The following is a 19,104-nucleotide window of genomic DNA, read 5'->3' on the forward strand; positions in this document are numbered from 1 at the left end:
GCGATGCCCCGACACGATCCGATCTGTTCTGCACTAACGTGTGCACTAGATGTGTCACAGAGGAATCGCGCGGGGCGTCAGTACGTCCTTTATTTATACTCAAACAGCTTTCACAACAATAGGTGTGGCATGTATAGAACTCAATAACAACTCCTTAAAAGGAGGAACCATTAGCTTATCTTTTGAAACAGAAAAAAGGCGTTTAACGGTCATAGCACATATTCTCTGCACGCAATGTCTCACTTCCCTATTCTGCAGTTGTACAACTCATAAGCTCTTCTTCCTTTAAATGAAGCTACAAAATAAACATGACACAAAACTCAAAATCTCCCAACAAATCGAAAAGCACCACGACTGCAGTTTCCGTGTTGGACGTAAAAAGTGCACGTGATGCTGGTGACGTAGGTAGGCTAGAATCATGGCAGCAGTTGACGACGGTCCAGGCATGGGATTTCTCTCGTGGAAATATGCACATTATTTTTTCCTTTCTCTTGGTAGGTGGCACAGTGCACTTGTGGCAGGATAGTGCTAACATGTAAACAAGCTAGAAGACTGGCATCCTTGCTGGTTAGGGAAGCAACACATTAATAAGAGAATTCTGAGTAAAACCAAAGTTACTTTCCCTAGTAACTAGTTACTTTAAAAGTATAGTAACTCGAAGTAACTGAGTTACTTTTGATAGAAGTAACTAGTAACGTTACTTCGCTCCGTTTTGCATAACTATTTTCAAATCCCGGTAGAACTGCAACCACGCAAGCTAGCGCAATTATTTTTTTTGCATATGAAACCAGAGGAGTTGTACTTACATCTTATGCCATCAGCTTGATTTAGGTCACGGTTTCCTTCCATGTATAGCTTTGCAAAAACTGCATAAAAAGCACTTGCAGCAACAAAAACATAATATTCCAGATCCTTTGCCGATCCTATCAGCTGTTTGTAACACTTCCTACGTCCATCAGTGTGAACTATCGCATGTCCGTCATGACCTGCCCGAAACCGGAAGTGATGTCATTTTGCGGAAATGTAGTTTTTTTTCTTACCATCAGGGCCTTATGAGCCTATAGTTGTGTTTTTAAAAGTTATGTTTGACTTTATGACTTTCTGTGTCGTTTCTGGGATGCTTAGGACTCATATTGCACTGCTGGAAATAGTTTATTTTGATGCATATGCTGTTTTTTCGCAAATTTGCATTATAATATTTATTTTCGTTTTTCCTGCAGTATATAAAAATTGGTGTATTTCAAAAAAAAAAAAAAATTTCCTGTGGTGGGAAACTATTTTGTGCAACTTTTTTGTATTTACAGTTTTGAGGGATAAGCCTCTTAAATTTCTCTAATTAGAAATATATGTTAAAAAAACAAAAACGATTTTAAATTTTTTTGTAGTTTATTGCACTTTTCTGTTTATGTAGTTTACTATGCACTTAATGCAGACATATTATTAAAATTTGGGCTATAATGGTTGTATTGATGTATATCAACTTGAAATCCCAAAAATGGCACTACAGCATGTAAAAATATAATATAAGCTCTGGCGGACTTGGTTCTATGGTAGGTCTTAAAGGGTTAAAGTAACGTACCCAACACTGCTTATTTGTGATCACACAAACCTGGCTTTATTGATGCATACAGGACTCGGCTGTTGAGCTATAGGCTACATGTCTTAGCGCTATGACAGGACCATAAACTCTGGCAAGAGCACAGGAGTGGGTGTGTGTGTGTACATCAACGACAAAAGAGGTATGAAAGTAAGGTACAGCGGCTGCTAAAGGAGAGGAACACCACCTTCAGGTCTGGTAACAAGGCCCTCTACAGTATGGCAGAAACCAAACTGAAGAGTGGCATCATGAAGGCTAAGAGGGAATAAAGGAAAAGATGATTGAGGAGCATTTAGACAGTAACAACAGCAGGCGGGTTTGGCAAGGAATCTAACACATTACTCATTATAAGACCAGTCATTTTTCTGCTGCAGGTGATGCCTCAACGTCAGAGGAGCCGAACCACTTTTTGCTCCTTTGGAAGTGGAGCTACCTGAGGCAGGTGCTCCACACATAGTTTCAGTTCACAATAACTCCTATGATTAGGGTGGAAGAACATAAGGATGACACATTTCATCCCTCCCACCTTTAATGCACTCCAATTTGCTTACAGGAAAAGTTCTGAGGACCCTGCTACTGCTGCTCTCCATGCTACTCTGTCCTGCCTGGAGCGCAGGGGGAACTGTGCACACCTCGTCTTTATTGACTTTAGCTCTGCCTTTATATATATATATATATCCCATATTCCACCACTCTATAAATTAAGGGCATACACAAGTAAGGGGGGGCTGTTGGCACCTTGGCAACACAGAACACCTGCCCAACCTAAATGAGAGGGCATTCCCAGTTAAAATGTCCCAGCAGCCCGCACCGCCAATACTCTTGCTCTGACGTCTCCACAACCCCCGTGAGCTTGGTACATTGTCCGTTGCTGCCGGGTAACTGGCGAGAGAGAGCATAGAGGAAAGGCTTTTTGACGGGTGGCCAGCAGTCCTGGAAGGGGCGAGATCAGCTGGTCCTGGCCCAGAGGAGAAAGGCTTGTGACGCTGGCGCGGGCCTGGAAACCTTTCTCCTCTGTGCCAGAACCAGCTGATCTCGCCCCTCCCATTGTAGGAATCATAAGGTGGGGATTGGACTTCTGTTTTCTGGGAGTTCACATCACGGAGGACCTGCCCTTGGGTGTGAACACAGCAGAGCTGGCAAAGAAGGCTGAGCAGAGACTTTTTTTCCTGTGGGTCCTCAGGAAAAATATCATCACTCAAAAGCTGCTGGTGTCCTTCTACTGATGTTCTATGGAGAGCATCTTGTTCTACTGCACTACTCTCACTGTCTCAGGAAAGCAGGAAATATCATAATAGGCTCCGCACACCACACTCATAACCTGTTCCAACTGCTGCCATCAGGCAAAAGATATAGGAGCATTGAAACAAAGACAAATAGACTAAACACCAGTTTAAACCCTGTAGCTGTCAGGGCATTGAAATACATGTCTTCACCTGGGGCAAAGTATAGAAATGAGGTGCCCCATCAAATAGCCCCATAAGACTGTGTCACAAACAAACAAAAAACTAATTAAAAATCAGCAAAAAAAACCAAAACAAACATATTTAAAAATCCCCACAAAGACATAATAATTGAATGTCCTCAAATACACCAAAGACTAAATCAGTTAAATGTTGATTATCAAACAGTGTTTAAATATTCTGTCTTCTATGTCACTGTTAGCTAATGATTTGATCATTTATCACACCTTAGAGAATGATTACAATAGGATTAATGTTAATTTCAAATACTCACAACGTCTGAGTCATACTCAGTCAAAAAAACCTGAATCCAGAGCAAGGAGGAGGAGTGGCAGGAATTTTTCATTGTAGCTTATCAGTAAATTTACATTTTCAAATTTAATTTTAAGTTTTTATATTTTAACAGATGATATATTTTAAGAATTGAGTTACATTTTATTTATATAGAGGTTTTGCAGACATATGACCGCCACACGTGACATTAACTTGCCAATCATTTTTAATATGTAATAATCCTGACACATCAAGTGAAAAACCTGCAACACATTATGTAGATGAGACAAACTATTCAATTTCACAGAGAGCAGGGTGTACTGATTCTGGGCTGGGGGAACACAGTGTTAATCACAGCCAAAGAGATTAAAAGCAGGGCTTCTATTTAGTATATTTAAAAGAAATGACAGGACAATGTGACACTATCATCATCCATGGATAAAGTCAATTAGCCATAACAAAACAAACAGTTGACAAAACTAACTTCATCACATAAGATAAAGACAACATGTAGGTGTACCATTTGATTCATATTTGTTACAATTCGGATTCACACATTTTTCTGCTTTAATTAATTAGGTAATGCTCACCCAAGTTTTACTTCCTGAAGAAATAGAAACAAATCCCCTCACTTTCTCAAAGAAATTTTCTTTTTGTTTACAAAATTGTGTGTATAAAAGTTTAATATTACCAGTTTTTGAAAGAAATCATGTGTGGCTAAGTAAGAAGGGATAATTAATGCCACTGATTAGGCTAAGTGACACATTCTACAAAGAAATTACCAGTAAGTGAGTTGTAGCAGTCTGAAACAGTGTTTTCGAACTCATAATTAGGTGAAATTATTTTATGCGTACCGCTGCCTGCAAGGAGTTTTTGTAACTTTAATAAATTATGAAGACAATTAATTTGCTGCTGTAAGCTGTTTTTATACGTACTTTATTATGTATAGTACACAGTCTTCTATGTTTCATCATCAAATAGTGGCTTTTATGCAATACATAAAAATTCCCCTCTCACCCTTGCTGGTGGTCTTTATCCTTCAAGCTCAGGTCCTCTACCAGAGGCCTGGGAGCTTGAGGGTCCTGAGCAGTATCTTACTTGTTCCTAGCACTGTGCTCTTCTTGGATGTTGTTCCTGGGATCTGCTGGAGCCACTCGCCTAGCATGGGACTCACTGCACTTAGTGCTCTGATTACCACTGGGAACACCTTCATCCTCCAGCTCTTCTCGAGCTCTTCTCTGAGCCCTTGGTACTTCTGCGGCTCCTTGTGTTCCTTCTTCCTGATGTTGCTGTCATTCGGAACCACTACATCGATCACTACATCGGCCGTCTTCTCATGTTTTCGCTCAGTATCATTATAACTGTCTTTCTCTGCTTGTCCACCACAATTATGTCCCATTGGTTAGACATCATCATTTTGTCCATCTGTATCTGGAAGTCCCACAGGATCTTAGCTTGGCCATTCTCCACCACCCTAGGGGGTGTCTGCCATTTTGACCTCGGGACTTCCAGGCTATACTCAGCCCAGATGTTTCTGTATACTACAGGGAGTGCAGAATTATTAGGCAAGTTGTATTTTTGAGGAATAATTTTATTATTGAACAACAACCATGTTCTCAATGAACCCAAAAAAACTCATTAATATCAAAGCTGAATGTTTTTGGAAGAAGTTTTTAGTTTGTTTTTAGTTTTAGCTATTTTAGGGGGGTATCTGTGTGTGCAGGTGACTATTACTGTGCATAATTATTAGGCAACTTAACAAAAAACAAATATATACCCATTTCAATTATTTATTTTTACCAGTGAAACCAATATAACATCTCCACATTCACAAATATACATTTCTGACATTCAAAAACAAAACAAAAACAAATCAGCGACCAATATAGCCACCTTTCTTTGCAAGGACACTCAAAAGCCTGCCATCCATGGATTCTGTCAGTGTTTTGATCTGTTCACCATCAACATTGTGTGCAGCAGCAACCACAGCCTCCCGGACACTGTTCAGAGAGGTGTACTGTTTTCCCTCCTTGTAAATCTCACATTTGATGATGGACCAAAGGTTCTCAATGGGGTTCAGATCAGGTGAACAAGGTGGCCATGTCATTAGTTTTTCTTCTTTTATACCCTTTCTTGCCAGCCACGCTGTGGAGTACTTGGACGCGTATGATGGAGCATTGTCCTGCATGAAAATCATGTTTTTCTTGAAGGATGCAGACTTCTTCCTGTACCACTGCTTGAAGAAGGTGTCTTCCAGAAACTGGCAGTAGGACTGGGAGTTGAGCTTGACTCCATCCTCAACCCGAAAAGGCCCCACAAGCTCATCTTTGATGATACCAGCCCAAACCAGTACTCCACCTCCACCTTGCTGGCGTCTGAGTCGGACTGGAGCTCTCTGCCCTTTACCAATCCAGCCATCAAGACTCACTCTCATTTCATCAGTCCATAAAACCTTAGAAAAACCAGTCTTAAGATATTTCTTGGCCCAGTCTTGACGTTTCAGCTTGTGTGTCTTGTTCAGTGGTGGTCGTCTTTCAGCCTTTCATACCTTGGCCATGTCTCTGAGTATTGCACACCTTGTACTTTTGGGCACTCCAGTGATGTTGCAGCTCTGAAATATGGCCAAACTGGTGGCAAGTGGCATCTTGGCAGCTGCACGCTTGACTTTTCTCAGTTCATGGGCAGTTATTTTGCGCCTTGGTTTTTCCACACGCTTCTTGTGACCCTGTTGACTATTTTGAATGAAACGCTTGATTGTTCGATGATCACGCTTCAGAAGCTTTGCAATTTTGAGACTGCTGCATCCCTCTGCAAGATATCTCACTATTTTTGACTTTTCTGTGCCTGTCAAGTCCTTCTTTTGACCCATTTTGCCAAAGGAAAGGACGTTGCCTAATAATTATGCACACCTGATATAGGGTGTTGATGTCATTAGACCACACCCCTTCTCATTACAGAGTTGCACATCACCTAATATGCTTAATTGGTAGTAGGCTTTTGAGCCTATACAGCTTGGAGTAAGACAACATGCATGGAGAGGATGATGTGGACAAAATACTCATTTGCCTAATAATTCTGCACTCCCTGTATGACGGCTGCTTGATTATGGCGCTCCATGTATGCCCTGCCTGCTAGCATCTTGCACCCTGCTGTTATGTGCTGGATTGTCTCAGGGGCATCTTTACACAGCCTGGGGTCTTGCCTGGTGTGACAAACCCCAGCCTCGGTGGATCTTATACTCTCTGTCTATGTATATAAATGTGAGCCATGTTAGAGAAAAGGAAAGTGGTCAAATGCCTTCCTTAGTCAGGAAACTAACTTCCTTCTCCAACTTCAAGCTTGCACCCTCCTGTGGAGTTTCTTGCAAAATGTTACAAGACAGTAGAGCACTAATAGGATTAGTGAATGCCAGGCTATCATTAAAGCTACTTTTGGCTGCTCCTTGGTCACAAGCAGTTGCCACAATTGGTAGCTCTGCATGTTTGATTTGACAGAGTATAACACAGAATATTGCTCCAGTTGGTTCAGTTCCCAAACTTTGTTTTACATTACATATAATGGACAAATATATCCCACTATAAAAGCTGTCAGTCAAGAATAACATAGCGCAGTCGCCAAAATTGCTTGGTTGTACCTTGCTGAGCAGAGTTATCTGAAGTAACTTTCATAGTCTCAATATGCCAGGGAAATAAAGAAAAAACATCCAAATCTATTTACTTAGACTGGTCTGTAATGTGTGTGCAAAATTTTAGGCAGTGTATTTGCTTTGTGGGGAGAAAAAGCAGAACAGTGTGAAATCTTCTAAGCAGACTCTTCCCCTGAAAATATGATTAATGAGCTGACACCCATCAACCTTCACACCCCTCACTGCTTTAATCCAAGGCCACTGAATGTGCTTTGTGCAAAATAAAAAAGTTACAAAAATACAATGTCTAAGTCTAAGAAATGGTGGCACTTCACAGTGTGAATCTGAATAGAAATGCTAATACCCTCTGAGCCAAATATGCTACAGTGACACAATTACAAAGCTAAGCACATGCATACAGAAATACAGTAAATAAAGCTGTTTGATTGCTTTTATTTCGGTTTAATTTTCTTTTGGTGAAATATCTAAAATACTCTATATTGCCAAAAGCATTTGTTCATCTGCCATCACACACATATGAACTTAAATGACATCTCCTTCTTAATCCGTAGGTGTCACAGTTTGCAAGGGTAGACCATGTGGAGATGAGAGGTGAGGACCCATGTGCAAACAAATAGAGGAACAGGCGAAGGTTGAAACTGAAAGCGAGCCTTTTATTGGTGGCTGCATGAAAACACTACAAAACAACTAGCAAAGGAGAAATGAAGAAAACACTAACAAAACCCTAAACTAGGAGACGCTAAACATGACACCTGAAACATAGAGGGTGGTGAGATCAGCAAAGCGCATCAGGACTGAACTGCCAGCCATGCAAGACCTCTACAGAAAGAGCTGCATGAGGAAAACGCAGTAGATCCTCTCTGATCCCAGCCACCCCAGCCACAGACTCCTCACACTCCTGTTATCGGGGAAGCAGGTCAGGAGCATTCAGACCTGCACTAGCAGACACAGAGACAGTTTCAAGCCATCAGGTTTTTGAACTGTTGACAGTCTTTACACACCATTACACACTCCCTACAATTACAGGACTCTACAAACACACTCTACAGACACTTCAACAAATGCCACTTAAATGCTCATTCCACAAGTTTTGCACAACCTGTCAATACCAACTTGTCTTAAATTCTCTAAGAATTTAATACTATTTGATTTTTTGTTAAAATTATTATTATTATTATTACTGCTATTTTCTGTTATTTTCTTCTTAATATAACTGCACACTTTCTATATGCTCATGTAAAGCAGAGGAGCACGAGCCAAAGAATTTCATTATGGTTAAATGTGGCTACACTGTTTATCTGTACATGACAATAAAACTAGTAAATGTAATAAAACATATTTTTCTTGTTTTTTAAATGTATCTGTCTGTACATATGCATATTTAGATTGTTAAAATACATTCACAAATGCATCGTAATTTCACAAATATTTGTCTGTTATTTGAAAGATTGAACTGTTAAATTCATGTAATGCTATGGAAAAATATATAACATGATTCGTATAAACTTTTTTGACTTTTTTTAAGTATTATTATTATTATTTAGGGCGATCGTGGCTCAAGAGTTGGCAGTTCACCTTGTAATCAGAAGGTTGCCGGTTCGAGCACTGGCTCGGACTCTCTCGGTCGTTGTGTCCTTGGGCAAGACACTTCACCTACCACCTACTGGTTATGGCCAGAGGAGAATTATAAAGTGGAATTGTAAAGCGCTATATGAATTCAATCCATTATTATTTAAACCAACTGTTAACTTTATATTTCTGTACATTTAAGTATTATTATTCATATTGCTGCATTCATTGACCTTGTTTATAGGTAATTTCATTGTTTAATCACATTAAATTGTTCCTAATTTAATGTTTAAAAGCACCTGTAAAAGACAAAATCCCATGTAAAATTAGGGCGACAAACTGTATTGTCATTACTGAAAATAACTGTATTTTCATGGGAAAAATATTTTCTGGTATTATTTTGGCGCCCCAGCTGCCGAAATATTACTGCTTTTTTAGGACTTTTTATTATTTATTTGCCTGTCCCGTTTGGCTCTTTTGCCATCAGAATTGTTGTCTAAAGGCAAAGAAAGATGCCCAACGGATTTACTTTACCAAATTGACCATCCCAGCCTTGCCGTAATGGTCCATTTGATTCACCTTTTATTGTTTATTTTATTTTCACTTACTGAATACAGGACAGACTTGACTGGGGGAAAGAAGGGGAGAAAGAAAGCGGGAAAGAGAAACAGCTGAGAAGAGGGACGGGGGAGAAGGGCAAAAAATTAAAACCAACAGAACGGGCAGAAAAAAAAAGAAAAGAAAAAAAAATGCATATATCAATCACCTGGATCACCTGCTGAGAAAGAAAAAAGAAAACAAGCAGAAGAGAACAAGAGTAATAGAATAAACAACATCACAATGATATATGGGAATATGACAGTAAATATTAAATATTAAACATTATTGTGCAGCACATAAGATCAACAGAACACAGTGTGCTTTGAGGTAGGAGCCAAAAAGGGTGTAGTTTGTGGGTGTGATCACCCGTGTGTACACCTGTGAGCATGGACGCGCTTGTTTTTTTTTAAAAGGTTCCTTCATGTAATGATCTGCTAGAGGGTGTGGGGGGGCCACAGCCCCGTCCTCCAGGGCATGAAGCAGGTATGGAGGAGATCAAAACTCCAGACATCCAGAGGCCCCCAGAACACAAGAGACCAAGGAAGACCAACAGAGGGGCAGCCGCGCCACTGTCCCAGAAAGAGCTGAGGAGAGTCCCAGATGAGGGCTCACTCAGCAGCCGAGGAGCAGAAGCCAGGGGGAGTTGCAGTGACGCGTCCGTGAGCTCCGCCGGCAGCCAGCCGTGCCTGAGTGACCGAGCCCCAGGCCGAGAGGCCGGGGACACCCCACCTCCGAAGTGGCCCGAGCGAGCCCCAGGCTCCAGGCCCCGATAAGCGGCCGCCAAGGAGTGAGCCGGTGTGTACCCGGACGCCCATCCCCGGACACAAAGAACCACCAACGCACCGATGTCTGAGGGAGTCCGCCACCGGCAGGGGAAGTGGTGGAGGGGGGAGATAGGCCTCCAAACCTTGGAGGGCCTAAGATGTCCCCAGAGAGGTGGCGTCTGACACCCAACCTGACATATAGACACAGACATACAGGCACACACGGATACAAACATCCATTCCCACCCTCATGCTCTCATATGCACTTACTCCACACTCAACCAACGTGGAGACAGACATAGAGAGACACTGTACACACAATCACACTCCCCAAGCGTACTCTACGAACCGGGTCTAGGTACCCTTGCCCCTGGAGGGGGGAACTGCACCCAGACCCAGGTGGTGTTACCCTTTTCCCTGCGGTGGGGGGAGGCAGACCGCCCCGACTCCGCAGCAGCAGGGAGGCCCCACACTCCAAACCACAGTCGGACGGCCAACTCCTCCTCCTAGCCCCCCGGCTCCAGCAGGCCGCAGAGAATGGGGGTGAGAGAAGACTCCAAACCTCCCTCCACCCGCTCATTGTAGTATTGATGCATGTGTGTTCTAAGGTGCATTTAAAACCCAGGAGGGCATGGAGCTACCTGCCAGAGAGCAGCAGTTAAGCGCATAGCCCCTCCTGATAGCCCTCAATGTCTACGTGTATTTTAAATTGAGAGGTGGGCAACGACGCCAGGGGTGAGGTGTACACCCTGATGGTAATTTGGATTCCGTGTATCGTGCCCACCCCCAAGATCCTATATGTATGTGTAATGCGAGTGTGAGTAATGTGAATGTCTAAGTTGTGGGATAAAATTGAGGGGGGGGTAGCCTCCTCTGCACCCTGGTGACATACCCCTACTCTAAGGTCCTGCATGTGTGGGTGGTTGTGGTGGAGCAGGAAGAGGGAGGCAGCTGGAGATGGGGAGGGAAGGAAGGGAGGGGCAAGTGACCCCTCCCTGGGGCCAGCTCCCCCACTGACCCCAGTAGGCACCCCCATACTCCGCGACCCGCCAGGGAAAGGGGGCCCAGGCCCATCCAGACTGGGGCCCAGTGCAGCAGCTCCGCCCGGCCCCACAGAGCCCGGGACAGTCCACCCAACCCCACCACAGAGAAAACTGCACCCACCCCACCATCCACTCATCTTCCAGACTACATAAGACAATAAACGCCCAGGCTGAGATCTTCCTCCACCTCTCCTGTATCTCCCCCTCCTGCAGAGAGAGTTCCTGAAGAGAGGAAAGTTCCTGCAAGATGTGACAATCTCCCCCACCAGTTGAAGAGCCCCCCAGGCGGCTCGATGCACCGGCGGCACCCTGCTCCAGGGCTGGGCCCCCATGCACCCACCCGCCCACAACCCCGGCAACACACCAACCAGGACCCAAGCCCCCAAGGCCCGGCCCGGGCCCCAGCCCAGAGACGGAGCGCCCCCAGAACCTCACGCCCATCCCGGACCCACCCAGGGGCAGCCAGGTCGCCAGGTCAGTAACCCACGTCCGTCAGCACAGACCCTCCCCTAGCCCCGCTGCACGCAGCCGCGAGGAAACAGTCACCTGAGAGCCAACAGAGCCCCTAACCGGACATGACCGCTACCCCGGGTTGAGCCCCCCAAGGAAGATGCCTCCGGGGAACCCCCCGATGCCCTAAGCCTGTCCCTACCCCCACACTTGAACCACACTTGGTGGTGTTTGTAGTTCAACCCGGTTTAAATTTCTTTTTTACTATGGATTTAATTTGTTGATATTCTAAAAATCTTTTCTTGTTGATCCCATATTGTGTAACTAGTCCGTCAAATGAAATAAATTCTGTTCCTTCTAGTATATGTTCTAAATATTTGATTCCTTTACCACTCCAATCTGAAAAGTTTATCATATTATTGTTTTGTAATATGTCAGGGTTGTTCCAGATAGGTGTACGTTTGCATGGGATTAATGAAGACGCCGTCAATTTTAGAAACTCCCACCATGCTGTCAGAGAAGAGCTGATGTTGATGCTTTTAAAGCATTCATGTCGTTGGATGTTTGAGCTGATAAATGGTAGGTCTGAGATCTCTAGATTATTGCAAAGTGCTTGTTCTACATCTAGCCAAGGTTCATCTAAGAGGGTATGTTTTAGCCATCCTGAGATAAACTGAAGCCTGTTGGCTAAGAAGTAGTGCTGAAAGTTAGGCAGTTCTAGTCCTCCTTTATCCTTGGTCTTTTGTAGTGTTTTTAAGCTTATACGTGGGGGTTTATTTTTCCAAAGGAATTTGGACGTACATGAATCTAGAGATCTGAACCAATCTTGTGGCAGTTTAGTTGGGATCATTGAGAATAAATAATTTATTTTTGGTAAGACCATCATTTTTATAGCAGCAACCCTTCCCATGAGTGATATGGGTAGACATTTCCATCTAGCCAGATCATCTTCTACCTTCTTTAAAAGTGGGATATGGTTTAATTTAGTTAGATCTGCAAGCTTGGGAGAAACATTAATACCTAAATATTTTACATTTCCTGATTGCAGTGGTGTAGAAGAGGAATTATGGAAGGAGCAATTAATCGGTAGGACTGTAGATTTTGACCAGTTAATTGAGTAATCTGATATTCTTGCAAAAGAGTTTATCAATTCAATCACCCCAGAGATATTGGTTTGTGAATTTTGGAGAAAGAGTAACACATCATCCGCATAAAGGCTGATTTTATGTTCCACGTTCTTGCATTTTATGCCCTTAATTACTGACTTCTGTCTAATTGCTGCTGCTAGTGGTTCAATAAAAATTGCAAACAGTGAAGGGGAGAGTGGGCATCCCTGCCTGGTGCCCCTCAAGAGACAGAAGCTGGAGGATGTCTGGTCATTTGTTCTGACACAAGCTGTTGGGGAATTATATAATATTTTAACCAGTTTATGAAAGAGGATCCAAAACCAAAATTGTGTAAAGTTGCAAATAGAAATTTCCAGTTAACTCTGTCAAATGCTTTTTCTCCATCTAAAGAGAATATTGTAGTTTCTAGGTTTTTACTGTATGAGTAGTCTATCAAATTAAGTAATCTACGTGTATTTGTTGATGAGTGCCTACCTTTTATGAAACCAGTTTGGTCAAGATGAATTAAGAGGGGGGTTATTTTCTCCAGTCTCTTTGAGAGAGCTTTGCAGATTATTTTAAGGTCTACATTTATAAGGGATATTGGACGATAGCTTGAGGGATATACAGGGTCTTTGCCTGGTTTTAGCAGGAGATTAATGTTTGCAGAATTCATATTTGATGGAAGTCTGCCCTTTTCTTTGATTTCCAACAACGTTCTGTAGAAAACTGGTTCCAGAATCGTCCAGAATTCTTTGTAGAATTCTGCAGGAAAGCCGTCTGGACCTGGAGCCTTATTATTGGGCATACTTATCAGGGCTTCCTGGAGTTCGCCTGGTGTCAGTGGTGAATCCAGTGCCATTGCTTGAGTGTCTAATAATTTTGGAAGAGTTATGTTGTCCAAAAACTGATCAATTTCTTTTTTAGATGGGTTTATTTGTGGTGAATATAACGTTTTATAGAAATCCCTGAAAATGTTGTTTATTTGTATCGGGTCATATATTGTGTTCCCAGATGAATCTTGAACAGCACATATAGTTGTTTTTTCTTTCTTTATTTTTAGCTGGTTTGCTAGAAATTGACCGGATTTATTACCATGTTCATAATTTTGTAAGCGTAGTCTTTGTACTAAGAATTTTGTCTCATTTAATTTTAGTTTTGTTTTGCGTATTTTGTTCAATGTTTCCTGATCTTGGTGGGACGCGTAGGCTTCTTCTAGTGATTTGATGTTTTTTTCTAATTCCTGAATATTTTTGTTTTCTTTTTTCTTTTTATGTGATGAGAAAGAAATTATTTTACCTCTCATCACAGCTTTCCCTGCTTCCCATAGAACAGAAGCTGATGTTTCAGGAGTGTTATTATAGTCTAAATATGAAGTCCACTCTTTTTTAAAATATTTAATAAAGTCTTCATCTTTAAGTAGTGATATATTAAATCTCCAGTTTTTAGTTGGCGTAGTATTATTCTTGTGCATTAGTGTTAAAGATACAGGACCATGATCGCTGACAGCTATAGGGTGAATCTCAGTGTCTGAAATGTCGCTCAGCAGTGACCTGCTGACCAAAGAATAATCCAGACGAGAGTAGGAGTGATGGACATGTGAGAAAAAAGTATATTCCTTACTGGTGGGGTGAAGGGAGCGCCATGCATCGCAAAGACCAAAGTCGCTCATATACTGTTTGATTATATTTGTGGATTGCCAATTACGCTGACTTCCTGCTGTATTGAGCCTATCCATGTCTTCATTTAGTCCAAGGTTGAGGTTGCCTCCAAGAACAAGTGTGCCATCTAAGTGTTCAGAGAGTACACTGAAAAAAACGTGAAAGAATGAGGGATCATCAACATTTGGACCATATACACTTGCAATACATAGCTTTTTATCAAGTATAGATAGTTTAATGATTAAGAATCTGCCCTCTGGATCTATAACTGTATCGAGTACTGTGAAATTAATATTTTTATGTATTAAAATTGCTACTCCCCTTTGTCTAGAATTATAACAAGCTGAGAACACATTAGGAAACTCAGGTGTTTTAAGTTCATTCAAACCTCTAAGAGGTCTGTGGGTCTCTTGTAAAAGGACAAGATCTGCCTGTAGTTTTTTGAGTTGGTTAAATATTTTTAACCTCTTTTCTCTGGAGCCAGCTTTACATTTATATTCCATGTAATGAACCTCAGTGTACCCATAGATGTTTGTGTATAACTAGGGATGTATGCTGTGTGTGTCGCTTAGACAGGTGGAGAGAATACATCACTTGTTCATAAATAAAGAGAAGGAGAGAGAGAAAAAATGTGTGGCGAGATGATCCCTGAGTCTGACTATGTGTGTGCATATTTACTAATATGAGTAGGCTTGGCTTAAGTGTGTGTATCCTAAACGACTGTGTGCGCTGTCTGACTGATGTAAATGTGCTGCCGTTGAGGGCATGGTGCGTATGTGTCGAAATAAAGGATGTTGTTTGTGGATGAGTGTCGAAGCAGGTGATCGAGGCAGTGAAAGAAATAAAGAAAGAAACCAATGACAAGGGTGAGCAGCATAAAAACAAGAGGGGGAAAAAAGAGAAAAAAAAACGAGAAGAAAAAAACAACAAAATGTAAACATTCCAATTAAATCACTGACGGAGAGTGACGGTGTTAATTCTGCTATGCGATTTGATACTGGTAAGTTAAACAGATGTTAATGCAAGTTAGTGTGAGTGGATAGGGAAAGGGTGTAGCTGATTCTTATCTGGTGTGAGGTTAATACAGCTACGGAGTGATGTTGGGGTCGCGGTGGAGCTGTCCGTCCACGTACAGCTGGTCCACAGCGATGACAGCGCGGGAGCCCTTCTGGATGAAGCCGCGTCGGATTGGAAGAGGACCCTGCGTCGTTCCAAGATCTCTTTGGGGAACTGGTCGTTCACGCTGAAGTCCGTTCCTTTTAATTCCCTGCCGCGGCTTTTCACCTGTTGCTTTTGTTTGAAGTGGCCGAATTTGGCCACTATAGGGCTTCGGAGTTGACGTCACGCCGCAATGCATTGTGGGAGCGCGGCGGCATTTTCGGGGTCTACGAATCAAATCAAACACACTGTGTTGGAACGACGATTACAAGATGCTTAAAAGCAGCTTAAAAGAGAATGGACTGTATAGAGACCGATTGCGTCCAGAGGCGAAGCGGCGGTACTTGCAGAAAATAGCGTGCATTGGAAATGTGGACCCGTATGAAATACGGCCGTGGAGTAGAAACCCTGAAGACCAACCGCTATTGACGTAGCCTGATATATTTCATACCTTATCTGTGGAGTCAGCGCGTACAAGTCGTCATTCAATCAAAGGTAAGTCAGCTCGAGTACAGCGAGTGAAATGCGTTTGATTTCCCTGCAAACATTCAGATTAGTGCAGCATAAATTCATTCATGAGGGGAAATTACAGTGAGAACATGTGGAGACTGTTAGGTGGATAACATAGTGAGTTCAGTGCATTGATGAGACACTGTCCTGAAGGATTTAGTTATTCTCTATGGTTAAAGAAATTGCAATGATTTATTAATGTTTATTATAAATAATTCTAATTATACATCTTGCTTCCATATTTGTATCTTGTGTCACTAAAAATACATTTTATTTTAGTTTTATACTTTGATTAATGACCTGCAGAATCTCCTTAACATATTAAGTGATTCATAATTGTCACTTTATGCTTTCTCCATCTCTAAAGTGATGACATCCTTGCATTACATACTTTAGGTTCATTTTCTGCAGGCAGGTTTCTGACAGAACAGACAGATTTAGACTATAACATGCAGCGTTCTATAGATGGACACATAAAGAAATGAAAAATTACATGTATGTGCTAACTTTCTTGACACTTTGTTACATTTATGATAAAGTAGATTAAACACATTTGTGTCGGCCTTGGCTCATAGTTCTTGTCTTTAAATGAACTTTGTCTGTGTGTGTTTCAGGTGCTGCACTCTAAGACTGAATGAACCAGCATTGCAGCCATGGGTCACTGTGAGCATCACAGGGAAGGTTGAAGCCGCCCGCTGCACCTGTATGGCCGGAGTCGCAGAGACCTGCACCCACGTCGCTGCTCTTCTGTCTAAAGTAGACGGAACAGTGTTGATCCGTGGCACAAGGACTGTTACAGATGAACCTGCATACTGGGTTTTGCCTGGTAATAATACCAAGATACACCCAGAGGTTGGCCATAAGATAGACGACTTCTCTTCAGCTGCCCAAAAAAAGGCTCTTGATCAAAACATACACAGACCATCTGTAGTGACAGGTAAAAGGAGCCGTCCTCAAAAAAGAAAAACCCCACCTGCTACTGTGGAGGAGTTGTCACTGCTATAATGCCATCATGTTTTATCTAGGGGTCTAGATGTATGCCTGTAGTGCACTGCTGTGTAAATAATTTGCATTTACTGAATATGTACTGACTGAGTCCCACTGTTCAAAAGTTGAATAAAGAAACTAAATTATTTTGCCTTTTTTTTTTTTATTAAAACCACTTTATAGAACATCACATCAGTAACAGTGTAGAATCCATGTCATTTACAGTTTACAAATGACAAAATGTTTACACCAAATCATGAGTGTTTACATGATATCACCCACTACTAACATTACTTTATTTACTGTATCTTTTGAAAAAATAACAGCACAAGACTTAAGAACATTTAACAGGAGCAGGTTTCATTCTTCTCTGGTTTTATTATCACACTGTTCACCAAACGCAGCAAACCTTCACCATCTTATCCAGAAGGGTCACCTCTTCACCCTCACATGGAAGAAGTAATCTGATTGGCATGGTGGTTTGTTTGAAGCAGGTCCCTCGTGTAGCGCTGGAAACCAGTCATGATGTTTCATCCATTTCATAGGCTGGTTTGCTGCAATAATGCCAAATAATTAGCAACTCTATAAATAGACGGTAGTTCTGCAAAATCACTCAGTAGGATGTTTGTTCTAATTTGCTATGAGCTCAGAGCGCATCGAAAATGAAACTAATAGGCTATAAAGAGAGATATGAACATATTTAGAACTTACCGGAATGAAAATGTCTGGAGCACCAACAGATATTTGGAGATGGAAGAGAGCTGCACGTCAGCTCATCTCACAGCTGCTATCCAGGCTAGACACCTTCGTTTGGTAACATCAATACACGAGCTGCCTCATGTCGCTTCCAGGTTGGGAAAGCATAAAAAGACAATCCAACCTTATTCCCGTGCCGGTCGTAAGATCGAACATTGCAGCTGTTAAGATTCAAGAATTGAGAAAGGGTACAAGAGGTGATCGAAAAATAACCACACTGGTCCGGCCGGGTGAAGTCAAACGAAGATTTTAATTCACACGTGGGAAGATTCACTGGAAACAGCAATTGATCTTCGACTTGCTAAGGCACAAACAATTATTTTATAACATCAGGGTTTGTTTACTGACGCCCCTTCATGCGTCACCGGTACATTTTATACATAGATCAGATCAACATCACCATGACTTTTCACCCAGAAAATCATCTTCTATTTTCATGGCTTGTACTTTCCGTTCTTGTCTTAAAATGAATTGTTCCTCTTTCTTGTCTAGACATAACTAATCTCTCCTCTAAATAAATCTTAACTAATGTGTGTGTACGTGTTGACCTCACATGCTCTTTGTGTCACCTCTTCACCTCCTACTGTCTGTGTCTCGTCCTCAAATGCTCTTTCTCAATTCACCTGTTGCACTTCTGACCTTTCACTAGACCAGAAGCTCACTGAGACTATGTGTATGTCTTCTACTAAATAAATGTTTTAACCAAGAACCTCTACTAAAACCTTAATATAAAATGACCTGATATAAGTGTTTTGTAAGCATGTATTGCAATTCCTTCTATGTTCTAGTTTTCCCTCAGCATGTATCACCTAGACACTCTCACTAGATGAAGCTCAAAACCATTAATGAACCTGAACATCAACTCAAATAAGCACAGATATGCAATATGTATAAAATAGTTATAACTGCACCTGAAATACAAAGCTAATATCATCATAAACATCTTAAGGCCATCTTAAAGCTATCTGTTACAATGTTAAAGCAATGATTATACTGCAGATTATATTATGCTGGTCAAATACTTTTCTATTCATCCCCACACAGCCGAGCACACAGCAAGTACGAACCATGGCTATGCTATCGCTCCTAGCTTAGACCCCCAAAATGGTGAATCGGGCCAAAATCCTTTCCACGCCCACCCCCGTGACATCACGCTCCGAAGCCCTATAGGACGTGGTCTCCCGGTCGCAGCCCGCATGGGGCCGAGGCGATGTACCCTATCAAAGACAATGTTCTTCACCGTGTCCTCCGGCAGCTTCAGGTGGGTTTTGATGAAGCTTTTTATCGTGGTCTCCACGTCCTCTCCAGCGGCTTCTGGAATACCAATTAATAACTTTCTACTACCAGTGGGTCCATAGTGTAGTGGTTTGCTCACAACCTAATAAGCGAGACCTTCCGGGTTCAATGATGTAAGGAGCCTGGAAAGACATCTGCCATTAAAAAAATAAACAAATATGTAGCGCTACCTGCTGTGGTGACCCCTTGTGAATAAGGGCTCAGCTGAACAATTCTTTTGTACTA

The 19,104-nt window shown here is 42.0% G+C and overlaps 2 long non-coding RNA genes across 2 annotated transcripts; both read left to right on the plus strand.

Moving 5' to 3' along the window:
• The first annotated feature begins 1,642 nt into the window (after window positions 1–1,642).
• LOC309715015 lies at window positions 1,643–2,172 on the plus strand. Its single transcript, XR_014279125.1, has 3 exons — window positions 1,643–1,739; window positions 1,972–2,035; window positions 2,151–2,172. It is a non-coding gene; the product is annotated as an uncharacterized lncRNA (long non-coding RNA).
• Window positions 2,173–15,474: 13,302 nt separating this feature from the next.
• On the plus strand, window positions 15,475–16,973 carry LOC309716354. Its single transcript, XR_014279417.1, has 2 exons — window positions 15,475–15,825; window positions 16,455–16,973. It is a non-coding gene; the product is annotated as an uncharacterized lncRNA (long non-coding RNA).
• The last annotated feature ends 2,131 nt before the right edge of the window (window positions 16,974–19,104 follow it).

Source organism: Aulonocara stuartgranti (assembly GCF_965226115.1).
Source record: "Aulonocara stuartgranti genome assembly, chromosome: 10".
Lineage (NCBI taxonomy): Eukaryota > Metazoa > Chordata > Actinopteri > Cichliformes > Cichlidae > Aulonocara > Aulonocara stuartgranti.